Below are 22003 nucleotides of genomic sequence, written 5' to 3' on the forward strand. Positions count from 1 at the left end.
TCTTCAGAGTTTCGAATGTGGTGGTCGCACTCGCCTACGGGAAGTCCCAATAGTGATGTCAGGTATTTGGCAACAAAATAAGTAGGTGCTCCTGTGTTACTTGCAATGGGACGGAGAGGCACCCCACTCTTGTGGGTCTCGGGTAGGCCGTAGAGTCTAGGGGGAAGTGCAGCCTGTTGACGCAAACTCTTCGAGACTTCCGCTGTAATTGAGCTCTTCCTGACGAGTTCCACAGTCTTTCTCTGGACCCTACCAGTCGGAACACTTTTTAATTTACTATATGCAGGATCGTCGAACAGTTTGTGTATCTTGCTGTTATATTCTGTGCGTGAGAGAAGCACAGTAGCATTTCCTTTGTCAGCAGGTAAGGTGACGATGTCTCGGTCTTCTCTCAATTCTCCTAGAACGGCCTTGCTGCGCTGGTACTGCGAACGGCTGAAAGCAAGGGGAAACTACAGCCGCAATTTTTCCCGAGAGCATGCAGCTTTACTGTATCGTTAAATGATGATGGCGTCCTCTTGGGTAAAATATTCCGGAGGTAAAATAGTCCCCCATTCGGATCTCCGGTTGGGGACTACTCAAGAGGACGTCGTTATCAGGAGAAAGAAAACTGGCGTTCTACGGGTCGGAGCGTGGAATGTCAGATCCCTTCATCGGGCAGGTAGGTTAGAAAATGTAAAAAGGGAAATGGACAGGTTAAAGTTAGATATAGTGGGAATTAGTGAAGTTCGGTGGCAGGAGGAACAAGACTTCTGGTCAGGTGAATACAGGGTTAATAAAGACAAAAACAATGGAATAGAAATTCAATAAACATCTCGTTATGATCATGTTTAATGCTCGCATTAGCTACGGCATTCACAGCAGAGTGCTCAGAACACTTCTGAATGTTCATTGGTTGTAGGAGTATGCGTGACGTAGGTGCACAGAACAAGTCTAACCTCCGCACTGAAAACCAACTCCAACAAACTCGATTGTCAACTGTTCTCAACTCGAAGTTTGACTTAGTTTTCAACTGTTGTCAACAGTTGTTTGAAGTCTCGAATCTGAACAACTAGTTCAGGGAAGTTTTGTCTCAAGTTTGTAGTTTATGGTCGGTTTTCAAAAACACGGCAGAGTTGTCTGAGTTGCGCATGTGCATTTGTCGTGTCGTCTGCTGTGTTTCTTTCTTCGTCTGCTGTGTTTCTTTCGACAGTGGCAACGCGCGAGCCGTCAACAGATCCACCAATTCTGTTTTTGTTAGAAATTTAAATGAGGAAACCTCTGTAGGATCCTTCTGATTCTGCATATGTTGTTGTTGTCTTCAGTCCTGAGACTGGTTTGATGAAGCTCTCCATGCTACCCTATCCTGTGCAAGTTTCTTCATCTCCCAGTACCTACTGCAACGTACATCGTTCTGAATCTGCTTAGTGTATTCATCTCTTGGTCTCCCTCTACGATTTTTACCCTCCACGATCCCCTCCAATGCTAAATTTGTGATCCCTTGATGCCTCAGAACATGTCCTACCAACCGGTCCCTTCTTCTTGTCAAGTTGTGCCACAAACTCCTCCCCAATTCTATTCAACACCTCGTCATTAGTTATGTGATCTACCCATCTAATCTTCAGCATTCTTCTGTAGCACCACATTTCAAAAGCTTCTATTCTCTTCTTGTCCAAACTATTTATTGTGCATGTTTCACTTCCATACATGGCTACACTCCATACAAATACTTTCAGAAACGACTTCCTGACACTTAAATCTATACTCGATGGTAAGAAATTTCTCTTCTTCAGAAACGCTTTCCTTGCCATTGCCAGTCTACATTTTATATCTTCTCAACTTCGACCGTCATCAGTTATTTTGCTCCCCAAATAGCAAAACTCCTTTACTACTTTGAGTGTCTCATTTCCTAATCTAGTTCCCTCAGCATCACTCGACTTAATTCGACTACATACCATTATCCTCGTTTTGCTTTTGTTGATGTTCATCTTATATCCTCCTTTCAAGACACTGTCCATTCCGTTCAACTGCTCTTCCAAGTCCTTTGCTGTTTCTGACATAATTACAATGTCATTGGCAAACCTCAAAGTTTTTATTTCTTTTCCATGGATTTTAATACCTACTTCGAATTTTTCTTTTGTTTCCTTTACTGCTTGCTCAATATACAGATTCAATAACATCGGGGAGAGGCTACAACCCTGTCTCACTCCCTTCCCAACCACTGCTTCCCTTTCAAGCCCCTCGACTCTTATAACTGCCATCTGGTTCCTGTACAAATTGTAAATAGCCTTTCGCTCCCTGTATTTTACTCCCGCCACCTTTAGAATTTGAAAGAGTATTCCAGTCAACATTGTCAAAAGCTTTCTCTAGGTCTACAAATGCTAGAAACGTAGGTTTGCCTTTCCTTAATCTTTCTTCTAAGATAAGTCGTAAGGTCAGTATTGCGTCACGTGTTCCAATATTTATACGGAATCCAAACTGATCTTCCCCGAGGTCGGCTTCTACCACTTTTTTTCCATTCTGCATATAAAGACATATAAAACGAAAGATTTGTTGAATGAAGTCTCTGATAAAATTGGTGTACCGCTTGTGGAATGTGAAAGGAAATGGACAAATATGAAAACACAGTACAATCCTGAGCATTGTCAAATGATCAAAACTAAAAGTGGGTCTGGGAAAACTGAGATCTACTTTCCGAAATGGATATTTTACTAGCATAATAAAGTCTTTGGAAGGTGTGAACAAGCCAGAGCGAAAAATACTTACAGCTTCAGTTACGCAAGTGAAGACATTTTACTTACGCTTGTAAGACTTTTGGTCGGAAATTTTGTAATTACAATGCAGAAAATCCCATGGTCCCAGCTGAAGAACTAAACCGATTCTTCACACTACCTGCAACCAAAATTGATCCGCAAAAAAAAAAACAGAGGATCATTGATTACTTCATGGGGATGAACGACTGTAGCAAAGAAAAATTCTATCTACAGCACGTCACTTGCAGTACTGTCAAGAAAGCCATAATGCGGATTAGATCAGCATCTACTGGACATGATGGTATCACTATCCAGATGGTAAAACTTATTATTGACCAACTACTGCCCTCTATAACAGACATTTTCAACGATTCATTAATCACAAGTGTTTTCCCTGAGGTTTGGAAACTGGGACAAATTAAGCCACTGCCTAAAAAGGACATCGCCACAGCACCCTCTGACTACCGCCCCATCTGCCTTCTTCCTGCACTATCAAAGGCCTTAGAATATATAGTTCATGACCAGCTCACCAACTACCTAACTACTAACAACCTACTAGACGAATACCAATCAGGTTTCCGTAAACATCGAAGCACAACATCCGCTCTGATAAAGGTGACAGATGACCTGAAACTTGCCATGGACAGACAAGAAGCGACTATCATTTGCTTCTTAGATTTCAGCAAAGCATTTGATACTGTCGACTTCGACATCTTACTAGCCAAACTTAGCGGTCTAAATTTCTCACCAAGCGCAGTGCAATGGTTTCGCTCATACATAACGTCTCGTCAGCAACGCGTCCTGCCTGGGAATATAAAATCACAATGGCGGCAGGTAGTGTCAAGCGTTCCCCTAGGCTCAGTATTAGGTCCTATACTCTTCTCTCTTTATGTCAATGATGTGTCATCGGTCCTGACCTGTTGCAAATACCATATGTATGCTGATGACATTCAGTTGTATCTAAGTGCGAAACCAAGCCATCTCAAGAAAGCTATTGAAAATTTCAATACTGACCTCGACGCACTGTCAAAATGGGCACAGGACATAGGTCTAAAACTAAACCCATCTAAAACCCAAGCGGTACTTGTTGGTCACTCTGAGCTCATTAGCCCAAAACATCGGGAATCCGTACCACCTCTTATCCTAAATGGAACAATTATTAACTTCTCGCCCTCAGCAAAGAGTTTGGGAGTAATAATAGATGAAAATCTAAATTGGACAGAGCACGTAACTGCAGTGTGCAAAAAAGCATCAGCATCCCTTCATGTCCTACAAAAATATAAAAAACTCTTCCCTTTCGATCTGAGAAAGAAATTAGTACAGACGCTTATACTCCCAATCATTCACTACAGCGATATTATCCTACAAGACCTCTCTCAGGAAAATTTCCGACGTCTAGAACTGGTCACGAATGCCTGCGCCCGATATATCTGTGACGTTCGACTTTTTGATCACATTTCACCAGCATATGCAAAATTGTCCTGGCTGCGTGCAGACAAACGCAGAGATTTCCGTACAATCTGTCTCATCTACTGCCTTATAAATGTACACTGTCCCTCATATCGCTCCTCGTCCCTAACACTCATGTCGGAACTACATGACAGAAACACACGTTCCCATCACAATAAAGTCCTCTCTGTTCCACCGCATCGCTTAGTCACCTTCTCCAAGTCCTTTACAGTAGCGGGAACCCGACTCTGGAATAACCTCCCTCGTTATATTAGAGAACTCAAAAACATGACCGGCTACAAAAACCAGTTAATGACGTATCTACTTAAGCAACAGTAATGCCTTCCTCTGTATATGAGTGCACTTCACCTCATTAGTTCCCTCTTTCCCCCTCCTTAAACCTCCCTTACCCAAAACTCGCTATACTAGTAAACATCTACTTTACACACCAAGATATTAATGTACATCTGCATAAACCTTCATTACTATTGCCAATCTTTCTCATGTTTGTCATTATTATTTGATTTTTTTTACTGTTATTATTATTATTATTGCTTTCACCATAATCTGTATGTATAGCACCTGATGTAAAAATACTGCCAGCATTTACTTTATTAGGTCTTAGTCATGTTTATCATTATTATTTAATTTTTTTACTGTTATTATTATTGCTTTTATCATAATCTGTATGTATAGCAACTGTTGTAAAAATACTTCCGCATTTACTTTATTAGGTCTTAGTCACTACTCTTTATTCATATTGTCACTAGAGTAATGTAATTCCCTCATTTAAACTATGTTCATGATGTAACTCTGATGTGTGAAATGCTGCATGTGTGGAACACTGGTCCGATGTAAGAGAGGGCCTGATGGCCCTAATCTGATCAGGTTAAATAAATAAATAAAAATAATTTCAGTGGAAATTTATTTATTTCTCTTGTCATATCTTTTGTCATCATGTGGTACAAAGAAGTTTGCAAATTAATGGCTTACATTGTTAATAACTAAAGCTATAAGGATTTTGTTCAGAAGTCTACATCTACATCCATACTCCGCAAGCCACCTGAAGGTGTGTGGCGGAGGGTACTTTGAGTACCTCTCTAAGTCTTTAATTACATTTGTCTTTTCACTCGATATTTATTTATTCATATTTCTTGCCATTTCACTTTAACAACACCTGGTGCAAAGTAGTTTGCAAATTCATCCCATATGTTCATTGCGGTTGTTCCTACGTTGCCTCCATTTCTCTGAAGACATTTATTTTGCGGAGACATCCTCCATCTGCCATCCGGAGCCCTGCCTGTTTCTGGATCTTTCAGATCAAAACTGCCGGGTGGTGAGTAAACTTTCTTTATTTCTTCTAAGAAAACTGTGCAAGGCGCAGTTGCAGGAGTCACTAATGTTGCTTTTTCAGAACTTAAGTGCATAGTTGTCCTAAGACAATATCCCAAAAAAATTATCCATAATTCTTCTAGCGCGAGATATTCGGTAATTAAACAGTCTTTCCTGGCTGCCTTTCTCTTACAATCCTGCATATGGTTTCATCATGTACTCTGAAAGAGCAAACGCATCATATCGCACCGTAACAAATGGATAATCTTCAGTCAGAATCAATTTCCAATGCTTTTCTTTAACAAAAAGTAAAAACGCCGACTGTGTGTTTACAAGGGTTTCAAGCCGGCCGTAGTGGCCGCGCGGCTCTAGGCGCTACAGACTGGAACCGAGCGACCGCTACGGTCGCGGGTTCGAAACCTGCCTCGGGCATGGATGTGTGTGATATCCTTAGGTTAGTTAGGTTTAATTAGTTCTAAGTTCTAGGCGACTGATGACCTTAGAAGTTAAAGTCGCATAGTGCTCAGAGACATTTGAACCAAGGGTTTCAAATTGTTGTCAACAGTTGTAAGGTTGCCAAACTCACATCAGTTACAACTGTTGTAAGTTTGGCAAACTAGTATGATTTTGTTTGTTGGAGTTGGTTTTCGGTGTGAAGGTAGCTTAAGCAGCAACTTTGCGTTAGGTATGACGTCTTTGCTCAAGGCTGACGGGTGGAATCGGACACTAGAACTTGCATCCATAGGTATTCTTGCAGATGTGTCGATTCGAGTGTGCAAGCACGTACGCTGCGTATGCCAAATGACTGCCAGTTGTTCTCAGCATCCGGCCGCCACGAAAAATGGCGACGGTCTTTCCGTTCTGAACGAACGAGAAAAAATACCGCAGCAAGTCAGTAAATATAGCACATGTCAGGCGCCTGTAGTCCTGAAGCAGCAGAAGGACAGATTCGGATCTGAACGATTAATCAACGAGATCTCTACAGCTATACTCCATTCACCGAAACAAGAGACGCACTGTAAACATCGTCGAGGGGCGTACAAGGCAGGGGCGTCAGAATTAAAAAATGAAAGTCGTGTTTCTTATAATTTGGCACCTGAACATGATAAAGTGATCCGACAACTACCTTCCGAAACCTTTCTTTACATTACATTAAAATTTATTGTCACTGAAAAAGAGAAATATTTAAGCTTTCAGGAAAACTTGTTTTTTCGCGTTACTCTATATTTACCACGCCATATCTCCTAAACTGTGTGTCGCACAGCAAAATAATTTTATAATTGCCTTCAGTGCTATATGTTGATGACATCTGCAAATTTTCTGCCCAATAGAGTCAGTAATAGTGAAGCAATGAATTAAAATCTCACGTCTGATATAGAACTTTTACCAAATCATCATCCGAAATATAGTAAGCGACAAACTTTTTCCCTTTAAATTCTTTTGTGGGGGTGTAAGCGAGAAAAGTTTCAGAAAGGTTTGAATTTAGTTTTGTAGTTTGTTCGAATGCGATGGGTGCAGCCGTTTGTCCTTTACGGGCGATGCATTGTGCGGTTGGCAGGCGCGGCGCTGAGTCAGTGCGGCCGCCTCAGTTGCAGGTGTGAGCTCGTCAGTGGGGTGGGTGTTGTACAGCGGCGATTTCAGGATATCTCAAGTTCGTCTGTAAAGACGCTTGAAAGACTAGTCGTTGATTATTAGAGTAAGTATATGTGTTTGTAGTCACGCTGAGCATTCACTGTTTATGTGCGCATCCAATAGCATCGCGTGGTTTCTTATTTTATATATTCACTTATTTCATTAGCATCACATACGGCTGTCCTGTCACATAATGTCATCCACGGATTCAGCGAGCGAGGTCGACGTGTCAGTTCTGAGTCCACTAAAGAAGCGAGCAAAGAAGAAATCATTCAGTTCTTCTGAGAAGCACATGGTGCTTAATGTGTATAAAACGGAACTGTTACATCCAGAGCAGTCGATGAGTGACATTGTTTCGAAATCAGTTGCAGCTACAGGTGATGTACTCACTTATCACACGATACACTGAAGAACGTCCAAGGCCACACACTCTTTGAAGTCTCCCAAGAAAGGAAAATTACGACAGAAACTTTCTGAAAGTGTTGATGACTTCGATATAAATGCGATACGAAGTACACGGATTTTTTTTTCGTAACGAATATCCAACAATTGACAAAGTGCTTACAGTTGTGAACGAAGATGCAGATCTGGGCCATTTTCGGAGAACTACATTTTATAAGTTATTGAGAGAATTGAATTTCAAATATGTCCGGCGTGGGCGCGATAGCATGCTAATAGACAGGGATGACATCATTTTATGGGGGGGGGGGGGGGGCGTTATCTTGCACCATTAAACGGTTGAGAGATGAAGGCAGACCCATTTACTATTTGGACGAGACGTGGGTGAAAGCAAGATATACCCGAAGTTACGTCTGGGTAGATGACATGATAAATTCCTCAAAACAAGCGTTTCTGCCCGGATTATCCACCGGAAGCAAGGGCCCACCAGGAAAGGGAAACGTCTGATTATCGCACACTTTGGCTGCAAAGCAGCGTTCGTTGAAGGATGTTTGTGGACTTTCGAATCCAAGAAAAGTGGAGATTATGATGAGGAGATGTGCGCCGAAACCTTCGAGAAGTGGTTTCAAGATGTTCTTCATCGGCTTCAGGAAAATGCAGTTATTGTTCTTGATGACGCGCTGTACCATTCTCGGAGAAAAGAAAAAGTTCCCAATGCGAATTCCAATAAGCACGAAATATCAAAGTGGCTAAAATCTAAAAACATCGATTTCGAAGACGGTATGTTGAAGAAAGAACTTTTAGATATAGTTAAAAATCACAGAACAGCGCACAACGAATACGCAATAGATGAAATGGCGAAGAATGCAGGGAAAACTGTTCTCAGAATTCCTCCGTACCACTGTGAATTAAACGCCATCGAGTTAGTGTGAGCCAGAATCAAAGACTATGTTGCAGCGAAAAACAAAACATACAAAATGCCGGAAGTTAAAGTACTGCTAGAAGAAGCAGTAAGAACAGTGACTGCAGAGGACTGGAACGAGTGCGTCCTCCATGTCGTAGAAAAAATGGAAACTCAAATGTGGAAATTAGACTGCATTTTAGGGGAGAGAGAGGAGCGGTTTGTTATAAACCTCAATGAAAACAGTTCAAGTTCGACAGAGTGAACCTTGTTTCGTCCTTTATCATTATTATTACTGGTATTGTTATTAAAATTAACAATTAATTGTGTTTGAATGGAGCGTTTTGTTAGCAACCTGAATGAAAATATATCTGCTTCGACAGAATGAACTCAGTTTAACATTATTGTTAAATTTGTGTCGCGCATTGTTGCCCAGGTTTCTCACGGTTCTCTGAGACAGCTCGCCAGCCAGCCGAACGCCACCAGCTGCAAAGCGTGCACCAAGGATTTTCCACACCCCTACGTATCACGTGAACACCGAATGCTTTCTCTGGAAACGAGCATAGTCGCTCACGTGACACTGTTTATGTTTCGTCCCAGCTCTCGGTGAATAGACTTTAGTGTATTACGTGTTATCGAAAAACAGACCGTTTCCACAAAAGGCAACGTTAACTGCAATTCGCAGTCACAATGATAAGCACTTCATGGCAGAAGAGAAAAATCGATCTACAACGAAAAAGAAAAGAGCTGTACAGCGCATTCTGTTTGGAAGGGCTGACCCAGCGGAGAGCCATAAAATAGCGATGTCTTTGCTGAAAGATCGGGATGAAGAAGCTGATGTTTCGTCGTGTCAAAACACTGCAACAATGACTCAAGTTTGTGAGAAAATGGACAGTGGGCATAATAAAGTTGTGATAAAGCAGGCTGGAACAATATAAAGCCAGCCATAAACAGTATGATCAAGTGCTTTCTATTTTAGTTTCGTATTATCTAGAATGTAGCGTGGAAACCCAGGATGACGTCGTTCCGTCTGCTACGCGATCGATGCTAGACCGCTACCCTTCGGCTCTCTTCGGCGCTATTCGGGAGAGCGTCTCACAGAATCGATTGCGAGACAGTGTGTGTAGGTGTGTACATGTTGCGCGCATCGTAAGCAAGCGGAGCGCGGTAAGTTCTGTGCTTATTTCCTTTACACGTTTAACTCAATCTTCGTATTGTTTAGTTTTTGCTTCGAATTCGCGAACTATCGGACCTTACTACGGCAATGTGTCCGTGCAGTATATACAGCTAGACGACGAGTTTTATTTATTTATTTAGCATCAAAGCCACCGTACAAATGGTATTGGACATAAAAATTAAAAATATGGAATGTACGAAATGTAACTGCTTACAACTTTTACCAGTAAATTTATAGTTTCTTTGCATGTGAATGGTATATAATAGTTTGTTTCCCAGTAATAACTACATATAGAATAAAGAGTAATAAAGGTAGCAAAATACTATAGTATAAACTCACAGGACTTATCAAAGAACTGCATTATATTGGAGATAAGTTTATAAAATCATTTCCTTGATATGAGAGGTATTCATATACTGAATTGCAACGTTTATGAGTTACAAAATTTTCAAAGTTCCAACTTAAAATTTATATCATCCGTTAAGTCGTTAATGCATTGTAGAGCTTATACGATTCTGAGTTGCTGCTGTTTTTATTTGTTCGGTGTGCAGATTATTCCTATTCCATATGTTAGAGTTGTTATAGTCGGCATTTGTGTGGAGAGTGCTTAGATTTGCTTTGGTTAAGAGTACACTTTTAAATATATAGAGTGATGACAGAGTAAGTATTCCTAATGTCTTGAAAAGAGACCTGTAGATAGGTTTGTACGGCTATGGGTAATTATTCGAACAACTCATTTTTGTAAGATAAAATTTCTTTTTAATCAGATTCTGAGTTTGCCGAGAATGCTATTCCATATGAGGCAACGGAATGAAAATATTCCAAGTCTGCCATTCTGATGCCTTCTAAAGTGGAAACACTTGCGACAACACTCAGTGGAAATCAGTTAAGTCTGTGTAGAAGAAATCTTACATTATGTTTCCAATTTATAGCCTCATCTATAAGAATCCCTACAAGTTCTACAAACTGCACTCTCTCTGTTAGTCTGTCATCCAGTAATAGATTAATGTCTTCATCCTGAGTGCAATTTGTTTGCATTGCATTCATTGTAAGTTTATTTGCACTAAACCGAGTCTAAATACTTTTTTGCTGCTTCATCAGTAGTGGAATGTGATGAGTCTAAAATTGAGTGACTTCAAAAACTCGTCATCTGCATGTAATACAATTTTGGCTGTATCATATTGTAGCTGTAAGTCATTTACGTATATCCTCTTCAGTCCCGAGCATATATTAAAATTTCAAGTGAGCTAAATTTGTGTTAACTGCAATCTGTTAATGCTAGTTAACTATGAATGACCTCAAAAAAGTTTTTAACCATTCACAATTTTTTATAGATGGTATCACGTATGATACCTTGGGACTCGAGCAGCGCATTTATACACACAACTATGCAGTTTCATTTTGATTTATTCCAAAAAAATTCCAGTCAGAAATATTACACACACTGTTCATATTTTCTGTAGATACCATGATAGGTGAAAAAAGAAATTTGGTATCAAAATTTTTAACCATATTATGTAAACAATTAAAAATATATAAACGAAATTACCATAGCAAAATGTGTCAAATTATTGTCCCTCTTTTGGTATTATCACAAGTATCAATAAATTAACAACACTTACACTAAATATATTTTAGTTTTTGTGGAATTTGTTAAAACAGTTCCTCTCAGCAATGAAGCAAGGGAACATTTTGCACTGCTCACATTGTACAAAAGTAAGACCTCCACAGCCTTCTGCCCAGCATTTTGACCTGTTCTTCTGAACATGATTCATCTTTTCAGGCAAATGAAGCTTGCTTGCTTTTCTTTTTTCCATTGGTGGTAGTGGGATGGGACGTCATGGTCTTTTCCTTCATCTTCGGAGTCTAGTTCTTGCTCCACAGGTTCGATCAGTAAACTTGACTGTTGGTGAAAATCCACCAAATTTTCTGCAATATCAAGCTTGAACTGATAGTATGGCACTGTATGGTTCTTTGCAATACCATTCTGCATTGCAGTCTCTCTGTATTCCAACCATGCAGCAGCAATTGCAAAATCAATAAAGTGATGAATCACTCTGATGGTCCATTTGTGGGTCCGGGCTCTCATGCCATACTTTCCCACCATCCTATCTAACAGGTCAACACCTCCCATGTAAGTATTGTATGCCTTTACTACACATGGGCGAGGAACTTCAATGTACTTTTTCTCTTTTTTAGACCACCAAGTGCATTTTTCAGTTGGCTCAACACTTGGTTCTGTTGAAGCCAAATAAATCACTCAGTTGTCAAACCATTTGATAATTGCTAGGTTCCCGTCATTCCTTACCACCTGATCATGGCTGCCTCTTGTTTTTCTCATTTTTGTATCTTCCTCAAACCGTATACGTCTGGGGATGCGACTCAGCATTATTGTGCCAGTGGCAGTAATGTTCCTGTCTCTTAGTAACTTGTCGAGGAGGGGAACAGAAGTAAAATATGTCAACATAAATTAATGACTTCTCTGTCAATGTACCACTAAGTTTCACCACTACTCTGCCTCCTACATCTAATTTCTCTGGAGGGGGCACTTTTTCAGACTGAATTTCTTTCCCTTTTCCTTCATACATACAGAAATAAAGGGGTATGCCATGAGGGTGTGCCATGACAAAATTCTTCAAACCTTCTGGGTTAGGTTTTCGCTTTACATACTGCTTCATTTTCACTTGTCCATGAAACAATCATCTGCTCATCGATAGATATTTCCGTTGACCGATGGTTTTCTAAACATCCCTTTCTAACAGTCACCAATATTGGTTTTATTTTCCAAAAGTGGTAATGTTTTCCTGTTCACTAACAGCATTGTCCTCAACTAATTTTATATTGTTCCTCAGTAGGTAAAATCTGTCTCTAGAAACATTGTCTGCAACTAGTGGGTACCTACTTTTCCTCTCCCAGCACATTCTTAGATGCTGCAACAATGCTCACTCCCCAAAACTTGTCCATTTCTTCTACAGTACATTTTAGTGATTTTCCTGTTTTATTGACATGCCTATAATTTGTGAATTGAGACATATCCGTAAAAAATGAACCATGGAAGTATTTGCAAAAGTATTCAAATGGTTTCTTGAGTTCATCTGTGGCTACTGATGTGCTGGCAGCAATGTTGCATCGGAGGTTTTTGGAAGTGCTAAGCACCTGAAAACTAAAAAAAAGGCAAATTAGTTTTTTTTAAGTAAACCATCCAGTAAGAGACCGTAATTTCTTTAATAACACAATCATCCTTACACATCTGTATACCTCCAAAACTCGCTTCTTTCTCGGATTTTAGCAAGAGGTACAGATTCTTCATCTGATGAACTTTCGTCACTTTGATGATGAAGATGACGCTTTGATACAAAGAAATCAGACTCTACGTCAGACTCATCTGGATCAATTCTGTTGACCAACTCAGTGATCTCTTCATCAGTCACACCTGAGAATCAAGCGGAAAACAAATATAACCTCACTTCCACTGACGTGTACAAAATCGACATTGAGTCCCAGGGTATAGTATAAGATACCCAAAACATTAACTTTTATAAATCTTGTAAAACGTTAATTTATAGTTGACTATTGAGTGAGTATTGTGTGTAGAGGTTTCCTAGTCCATGCTGCTACAAACATCGTCGAACTGTTCGTGCAGATGGTTGTTGTCATGCAAACGGCGCCATCTGTTGACTCAGGGATGGAGACGTGGCTGCACGATCCGTTACAGCCATGCGGATAAGATGCCTGTCACAAGGGCATACCCAGGATCTGAACTGGGGGGGGGGGGGGGGGGCAGGTCATACTAGTCTCAGGAAACAAGGACTCGAGACAACATACAGTACTTCTTATTAAATAAAACAGTAAGCCAGTGAAAAACTGCTTTAATAAACATTTTAAATACAAAAATGCACTTGTGCAATCCGAGAAAACATGCAGCATTTCTTATTAAATAAAACAGTAAACTAGTGAAAAACTGCGAATATCTTCTAGGGGAGGGGGGCAGCTGCCCCCCCCCCCTTTCCCCTCGCTGGGTACGCCCATGGCCTGTCATCTCGACTGCTAGTGAAACGAGGCCGTTGGGATCCAGCACGGCGTTCCGTATTACCCTTCTGAACCCACCGATTCCATATTCTGCTAACAGTCATTGGATCTCGACCAACGTGAGCTGCAACGTCGCGATACGATAAACCGCAATCGCGACAGGCTACAATCCGACCTTTATCAAAGTCGGAAACGTGATGGTACGCATTTCTTCTTCTTACACGAGGCATCATAACAACGTTTCACCAGGCAACGCCGATCAACTGCTGTTTCTGTATGAGAAATCGGCTGGAAACTTTGCTCATGTCAGTACGTTGTAGGTGTCGCCACCGGTGCCAACCTTGTGTGAATGCTCTGAAAAGCTAATCATTCGCATATCACAGCATCTTCTTCCTTTCGGTTAAATTTCGCGTCCTTAGCACATCTTCGTGGTGTAGCAATTTTAATGGCCAGTAGTGTATCTACATGGTAATGTCTACTGAAGAACGGGATACAACCTTTCCACTTTGACCAATGATGTCATAGATTACTCATAGATATTATGTGTTTACTTTCGAGCCATAGATAATAAATAGGTTGTCTGCTGTGGATAAGCGCCATCATTGTACATTGAAAAAAAAAGGTGGCTTTAAAAGACAGCGCTAGACTTGCATAAGATTTTTTTCGTGTGCGTTGATTTAAATAATTGGTTCTTTCCAATTCAGTCGGTACTTAATTTCATTCTTAGTAAGTTTGAGATAATGTGGACGAATAGTTTTTTAATTTAGAAAAATTTTTAGTTTTTCATTTTCGTTTGTAGGTATGGATTTATTTATTCCCATGAATATAGATGATTTAAAGGAGCCTGTGGGCGTAGACATGATGGAAACCATTCGATTTTTGCAAATGTCTGGTCTTCTTGCTGATTACGTTCGATGTCGCGAGTGCGGCGACCATATGCGCCTGATAAGTGTGTCTGCTCGTCGTACTCACGATTTACTCGTATGGAGGTGTAGCAAGGATCGGCTATGGCACTCAATGAGACGAGGAACATGGTTTGAGCAATCTAACCTGGCCTTGAAGGATATAAAAAAAAAATACGTAGTGGTGGTGTTTGAGGTATCCTGTGTGGCTGCGTGTGCGTGAATGTCGTGTATCTGAGCATACCGTTGTAGACTGGTGCTCGTTTTGTATAATATATAAACGAAGTACAACAGGAGGGAACCTGCGGTAGGATTATGGATTTGGGGGGCTGTAATTTCAGGTCCAGAATATGACGATGTAGTTTTTAAAGTAGTTCCTAATCGAACGAAGAAAGTTTTGGTGAAATTAATTGAAGATCAAGTTGCAGAGGATTCCGTAGTCATTTCTGTTGGTTTTTCTACATACAGGAGGAACAGGGGTTTTCAGCATCTTGTTGTCAATCATAATATTGAATTGAGATCTTCATCGACTGGGGCTTGTACCAATAGTTCAGAAGGTTATTGGTCAGCCAGAAAATCTGCACTACTAAAGGCGGAAAGACCGACAGACGTAAAATTTGTATCCCGTGTGTGTCGTCTTCTTCCGCCTTTGCGTAGTTGAAGTGTATTAGTGGTAGCGAAGGTGAAAGAAACAACGCCTGTAAAATTTGTATATCGTATTTCAGTTGACTTATGCAGTTCATCTGAACAATAGGATACAAATACAAACTAAACCGAAGAAATCCACGTACATTACATTTGTGTCCCGTACACAGCTTGACTGCAGTTCGAGATACAATTCATAAATATGTCAGGTGAGGTATTCTATGCTACAGCTACTTCTATCCCTTATTTTTTACAGAAGTATTAGGACTCAAACAAGCGATACCCTTAACATTATGGTCGAAATATTACTGGCTGCAATCCGTTTTTTTCCTGCGTTTATGAACACTCGTCTCAGCTGTTAAATCTGTGTAACAAATGATCTCTGGCAAATTACGACGTCATTGGCCAAAGCCGACGAGTTGTATCCCGTTCTTCGGTAGTCCCCAATCGACCTGCGTGAGCATGCTAACAAGGAGAGGTGTGATCGCCTTTTTGAAGTATCTACATGGTAATGTATGGCTATTATTGTGCTAAAAAGTTGCTCGTCTGGTAACAGAAATACATTTTTCACACTACTGCACAAACATAAATAGATTATTCCATCTTTTTTTAGCTGATCGAAATTTTCAAATAATTGAATATTACGGTAGGTAAATATAATTAAATTCAGATGTACAAAAATTTCAATTGGAAAAAGAATGATATAAAGAAAAAATGAAATAAATGGTTCAAATGGCTCTGAGCACTACGGGACTTAACTTCTTAGGTTATCGGTCCACTCGAACTTAGAACTAATTAAACCTAACTAACCTAAGGACATCACACACACCCATGCCCGAGGTGGGATTCGAACCTGCGACCGTAGAGGTCGCGCGGTTCAAGACTGTAGCGCCCAAAACCGCACGGCCACTCCGGCCGGCTGAAATAAATAAAAACTTTCATACTGTGATTAAAATAATTTGACAAAGGAATAGAAATAAATTGCATTTAAACCAGTTAATGGAATAAAAATAATGGTCGAAGCAATTTCGATAAAGATCTAAAAATAAACAAATTTTTTGCTTGGGATAAGCATCAAATCAATAATCTACCCGATGAGAAGTTGTTATCCTATCCATTATACCACACAAAAGGACGATGTAATGCAAGCTTTTTTTAGCACTGTTATCATACTAATTTCGGAATGATTTATCCGTCAGTTACTCGCAAACTAGGGCCCACGAGAGTGAATGGCTGCAGTGTGGTGCCTGCGTCACCGTATAGATAGGTTCAAAAAGTTGATGGACCTCTGCTTGTAAGTGGACCAATGTTTTTTAATTAAATAACGGGAGAAGGTAGGTGGATCAATCTTTATTAATACATCGAACATGCGATTCTATTATTAATAAACATTGATCCTCTACCTTCTCCCGTGATTGAATTAAAAAACATCGATCCACTCCATTTGCTCAGAGTAGCAGCTTTTGCTGCACTTTCGGATGATTCCATCCACACAAGTTTGTGATTCTTTAAAAGTCATTTCACCACCGCATTTGATGCATTTTCGTGCCTCTGCAATTAATCCAAGCGTCATGCACCCACGGACGATGTCGCCGTGCACAACTAAATTATTTAAATCAGTTCCCTTCATAGCACTCGCTGCCATAATCGCATAATATTTCTCTCGGAACTCGCTAATACACCGAAAAGCAGCAAACGAGACACTGGTTTCAGTTTTGGCTCTAGAAACACATTGACATTCCTCTTGCGTGTGATTGGTTATGTTAGAGAATCGTGGTATTGGCTACGCGAAACTGACACATTGGCAACCTATGAGCACTAGATAAAGCATCGCCGTGACTACCGCTGACCCGGATCATGACTTCAACCGATTTAAATTGATTCCTACGAAACTTTTTATTTTTCTCCGAACTTTCAATTGTGTCTTGTGTGTAGTCTATGAGCGCAATTTCCGTACTGCGTCTTGGACAGAGACCGTGATGGCTGCAATTCTGAAGTTCATTGTTGGCTGGGTAAATAGTGACTTTCAATTTCATCAGCTCCTGTGATATTTTTGAGAAAGCAGAAAGAAGTGATATGGGATGGCAGTTTTATATTTTACGTCTGCCTCACTTTTGGTACCTTAACTGCAAAGGAAACACTAAAGGATAAATTTTCAATGAGTGCTGAAGGTTTTGTAGTCTGCACTGCAGTCTTCACTATCCTAGCCACTGATATTTCATCTTCCCCTGCTGCCATTTTTGTTGTTAAGTTCCTAGTCACCCCAATTTACATCTTATTCATCTGTTGAAGGAATGCTGCAGGCAAGAAGTTTAGCTAAGGAAGAACTTAAATTAAGAAGGAAAATAATTTTAGTTTCTGCCCCGTGGTGCAATGGAACTGTTCCTCGATGAACATTTCAGTTTAACATTTGACATCTCATATAAATCTTGTGATCAAGGCAAAAATTGCGGAACTATGAAGTGTGTTGTGTATGTCTAGCAGTGGGTCCGCAGTAAGTTTTCTTCTCCCTCTTTCTGTAATCTTAAGAGAAACAAATTTGTTCAAAAAACAAACTTAGTTCTAGGTCTAATGCAAATTGTTGCTTCTTGCGAGTATCCAAGGTAGCCAATAGAATTTTATACATACTGGATACACTGCTGTGTTATTGTTGTCAGAAGTTTTGTGGAGAAACATTTTCACTTGCTCTGGAGAAAAAAAAAAAACTTGAAAATCTGCATTAACACCTGGTGCCCCTCTGTTGTCTGTGTGCATACTACTATTTCAGACACTTATCTTTGATCTCAATTTTATTAACATCGTTATTGGTGAACTGGTCCCAGAATTAAGAATCAGGAAAATGGATGATCTACAGGAATTATACAAGTGATGGTACTTAATCTGTACTCTAGTGTTTCTGAATTGTTTGTGAGTGTTGTTAGTGCAGCATTGACTTAAATCTGTGTGTCACTCGATCTTTTGGGAGTTTGTGTTAACTTGACAGTGAGTTATTTTTTTGTTGTTGTTGCTAGTTATTGGCAACTGATTTCTTTTCCGTTTTGAAATTGTTAGTTCGTCATATGGTTAATAGTTCGATGCTATTTGGTAGTATGTTAGTTGGTATGGATTTTACAACAAAATTTATTTTAGTGACGTTATGGACGACATATTGTATCTACTGGAAATAGGAGTGTCCTCCATCTTGACACCAACACAGATCAAAGTAGATGGGCGGAATCGGACACATCTGTATTGCTGATGAGTGGTCCATCAAAGAGAATCCAGCTGTAGAGACTTCAGTTGGAAACTACTGTAGAAATTTTTAAACAGTGGGAAATCCAGGACAGAATATTCATAACATTATGAAAAGGACATAGTGAAGATGCTGAGTCCCAGACAGGCACAACAAAACGAAGCAGTCTTCTTGTTGTGCCTGTCTGTAACATAACATCTCCGCTATATGGTGGGTAGCAGTCCATACTTTTCATAACATTGTACAAATTACATAATATTGTACACATTTTTACATGTTTATGAGTGAAGTATGGAGTTTCTACAGAAAAACTCCTTCTGCAAAACATATGTCTTTTTTTTGTTTACATGTGTGTGTTTTCACTTCGTGTATGCACATCTTTCAACAGCCATGGTGCCTTGTTTTACTAAATTGGTATTAGTATTGAAAGCCTGTGATGCAAGGTAACACTGAAGTGGCACAATATTTGAATAAATAGTGTGAGTACACAGTTACAAAAAAAGACATATTCCCACACTTGGAAGTACATAACACAAGGTCCCACCCTTTAGAACCCATGCTTTAAATGATATATCTAAATTAATGTGATTCAAAAATGATCGTGGGGGTATCTATGATTACAGGGAAAAGGGGAGATAACTTGAAGAAGTATTGCACATTTTTGTCAGTTGAGCTTGTGCTGTGACTAAGATAAAGTGAAGATTAAAAATGCTCAACTCTCCTATGTGTCTCAAGGAACATTAAGCAAGCCGAGTACAAGAGTTACAGCAGTGGGTTACTCGTGGAAAATTACTTACAGGAAGTAGGATGCTCATCAATAATAAATAGTTAAATGATGTTCTGTAAACTGGCATATGAATACAAGATGGGCTGTGGGTTGATAAATTATCTGTTCCATATAGAGTAGTGCTGGGAAACCACTTATGACCATCTGAAGAACAGATCGATATAGGCTATATGTTAACTATAGCAAAAAGTTTAAAATTACTTGAAAAATAGGAGATAAAAGTTACAGCAATTGAGTGAAATAGAAAAACAATTAAACAAAAAGTACTGTAATGATGGGCCTAGAAACAATCTATGTTTAATTCCCTTTTAGGAGCCAGAAAAAAGGTTTTATCCACATAAACAACTCTGTTAGGGTCATTTAACATATCCTTATGTTTCAGCGTTTCAGATGCTTTCTGGGATCAATTTCTTATTTCTGTCCTCTGTAGAAGAATTTAGAGTCCCATTAACCTTTACCATGTTTCTGTGACAAAAATTTACCTCTCTTAAGAAAGCCACGATATCACTTTTCTCAAGGTTGATTGTTTCTAATGCAGCCTTCAAACTTCATGTATCTGCTCAAAAACTATTGAAAAGGCAGATATGTGGAGATTTACCTGGAAATCGCATGTTGAAACAGTCCAGAACCAAACCCACCAATATAATTAATTTTATTTTCGTATTTTCCATCTTTCAACAGAATGTAGGCCACAGTGCACTGTACATTCTTGTGGAGATCGACCAGAAATTTTATTTACTAATATTCTTGGAGCATTGTACAACTTGTTTGCAGTAGTAGCCATAATACCATCAACAATAGTCTCTTGTGCGTTTTAACTTTGCTTATTCATTCGTTGACTTCAAAACTTTTCATAATACGGGTAGCATATTTCACTATTATGAGGTTAGATAAATTAATATGAGATGTTCAGGCAAGACAATTAATTAGGTATATCTTGATATAAAAAACAGCAGAAATATTTCAAATATGCCTAATTAAATAAAATTGGTCTACGTAGAATGCAGACCAAAACTGTATTATAGATGCATTGTACGTATTTTTAGAAGTGGCCAAAATAGGTTACATGTCTCTACTTGTGCCGTAACAGTGAACCAAGATCTTGTAATGGCCATAGAAATTCAGTGGTTTGGTTGGTTTAAAGATTAAAGGGACCAAACTGCAGTGGTCATCGGTCCCTTGTTTCAGAAACACACAGAGCACAGTGAAACCATACATTAGTCATTCTAACCACTAAAAGAAAAACTCCGGGGGAAGAAAAGCCCCAAGGTCAATAATAAAGAAACATGGAAAACGGTTTTTGAGTTGTATCATATTTAACGTGTAAGAAATGAAACTATAATTCTTAGCCCTACCTCCCAAAAGACACAGTTTTATTTAAATGTGTAGAAAACTAAAATCAGATTATGCTTTGCGTAAAGGAAACGCTACAAAACTCATCTTCTACAACACAGACTTTTTCAAAAAATTATGACTCCAAACATGAACAGACAAAGAAATGCGCCGGCCGAAGTGGCCGTGCGGTTAAAGGCGCTGCAGTCTGGAACCGCAAGACCGCTACGGTCGCAGGTTCGAATCCTGCCTCGGGCATGGATGTTTGTGATGTCCTTTGGTTAGTTAGGTTTAACTAGTTCTAAGTTCTAGGGGACTAATGACCTCAGCAGTTGAGTCCCATAGTGCTCAGAGCCATTTGAACCATTTGAACAAAGAAATGTTTCGATATCTAATGGAATCGAACAGTTCATATTGATCATACCTGTTGGTGTTCAAAAGAAGCTTTACAGTTCAGTAATCACATCAAATTGGCCATAAGTGGTATAGTGGCCAGAACTGGAGACTTGGCCCTAATTAGTAAATGTTGGGTCTTGTGAAGAGTCCTAGTATTTCTTATATGCTTTAAAGTATGATGTCTTATAAATCTGTTACGTAAATGGTGACTTGGATGTTTTCGTTTATATTGTATGTACCCGATTATACAATGACCTTGAACTTAAAAAGACACCCCTTTTTCTTGAGAAGTTTCTTGAGGAAAAATTATTTTTTTAAATATTCTCACTAATCAAAATTTCAAACTTTTTCTGCCTAAACAGCTAACATACACCTAAGCTACACTCGTGCCATTTATTGTTTTATAAGGAGAAATAAAAAAAAGAAACTGTTTACATTAATTTTTACTTCACTACCTTTTTTGTTTACTTAGACTGCTCTTCTGTTGTATCAATATTTTTCATCATCATGCCGTCATGATCCTACAGGGTGATGATTATTGAACTACACGAAATAAAAACATCAAAACTTCTGAACGGTTTGCGTTAGGACGTTCAGGCTGCACTTTTGGCAGTGGGGCATGATGGGAATTAGTGGTTTGGTTTATCGACAGAGTTCACTTTCACTTAGATGGGTTCGTCAAGAAGCAAAATTGGTGCGTTTGTGGGACTGAGAATCCGCATTTCGCAATCGAGAAGTCTTTCACCCTCAACGGATGGCTGTGTTCTGTGCAATGTCCTGTCACGGAATAATCCGTGAGATATTCCTTGATTGCACAGAGATTATTGAATGGAACATGGTTTTGGAAGACGATTTCATCCCCATTATCCAAAGTGACCCTGATTTCGACAAGATCTGGTTCATGCAAGACGGATCTCGACCCCATCGAAGCAGGAGAGTGTTTAATGTTCTGGAGGCGCACTTTGGAGACCGAATTCCTGCCTCCATGGCCGGCATATTCTCCGGATCTGAACACATGCGACTCGTTTTTGTGGGGATATATTAAAGACAAGGAGTAC

At 39.6% G+C, this 22003-nt stretch overlaps 1 protein-coding gene across 1 annotated transcript in view; it reads left to right on the forward strand.

Annotated features, from left to right (window-relative positions):
• The first annotated feature begins 9493 nt into the window (after positions 1–9493).
• The window catches only part of LOC124552405, a 146738-nt gene continuing 134228 nt past the window's right edge, over positions 9494–22003 (forward strand). Inside the window, exon 1 of the mRNA XM_047126669.1 lies at positions 9494–9612. The gene's annotated coding sequence lies outside the window, so the exon portion shown is untranslated. The remainder of the gene's footprint in view (positions 9613–22003) is intronic.

This window comes from Schistocerca americana, chromosome 10, assembly GCF_021461395.2.
Source record: "Schistocerca americana isolate TAMUIC-IGC-003095 chromosome 10, iqSchAmer2.1, whole genome shotgun sequence".
Taxonomy (NCBI): domain Eukaryota; kingdom Metazoa; phylum Arthropoda; class Insecta; order Orthoptera; family Acrididae; genus Schistocerca; species Schistocerca americana.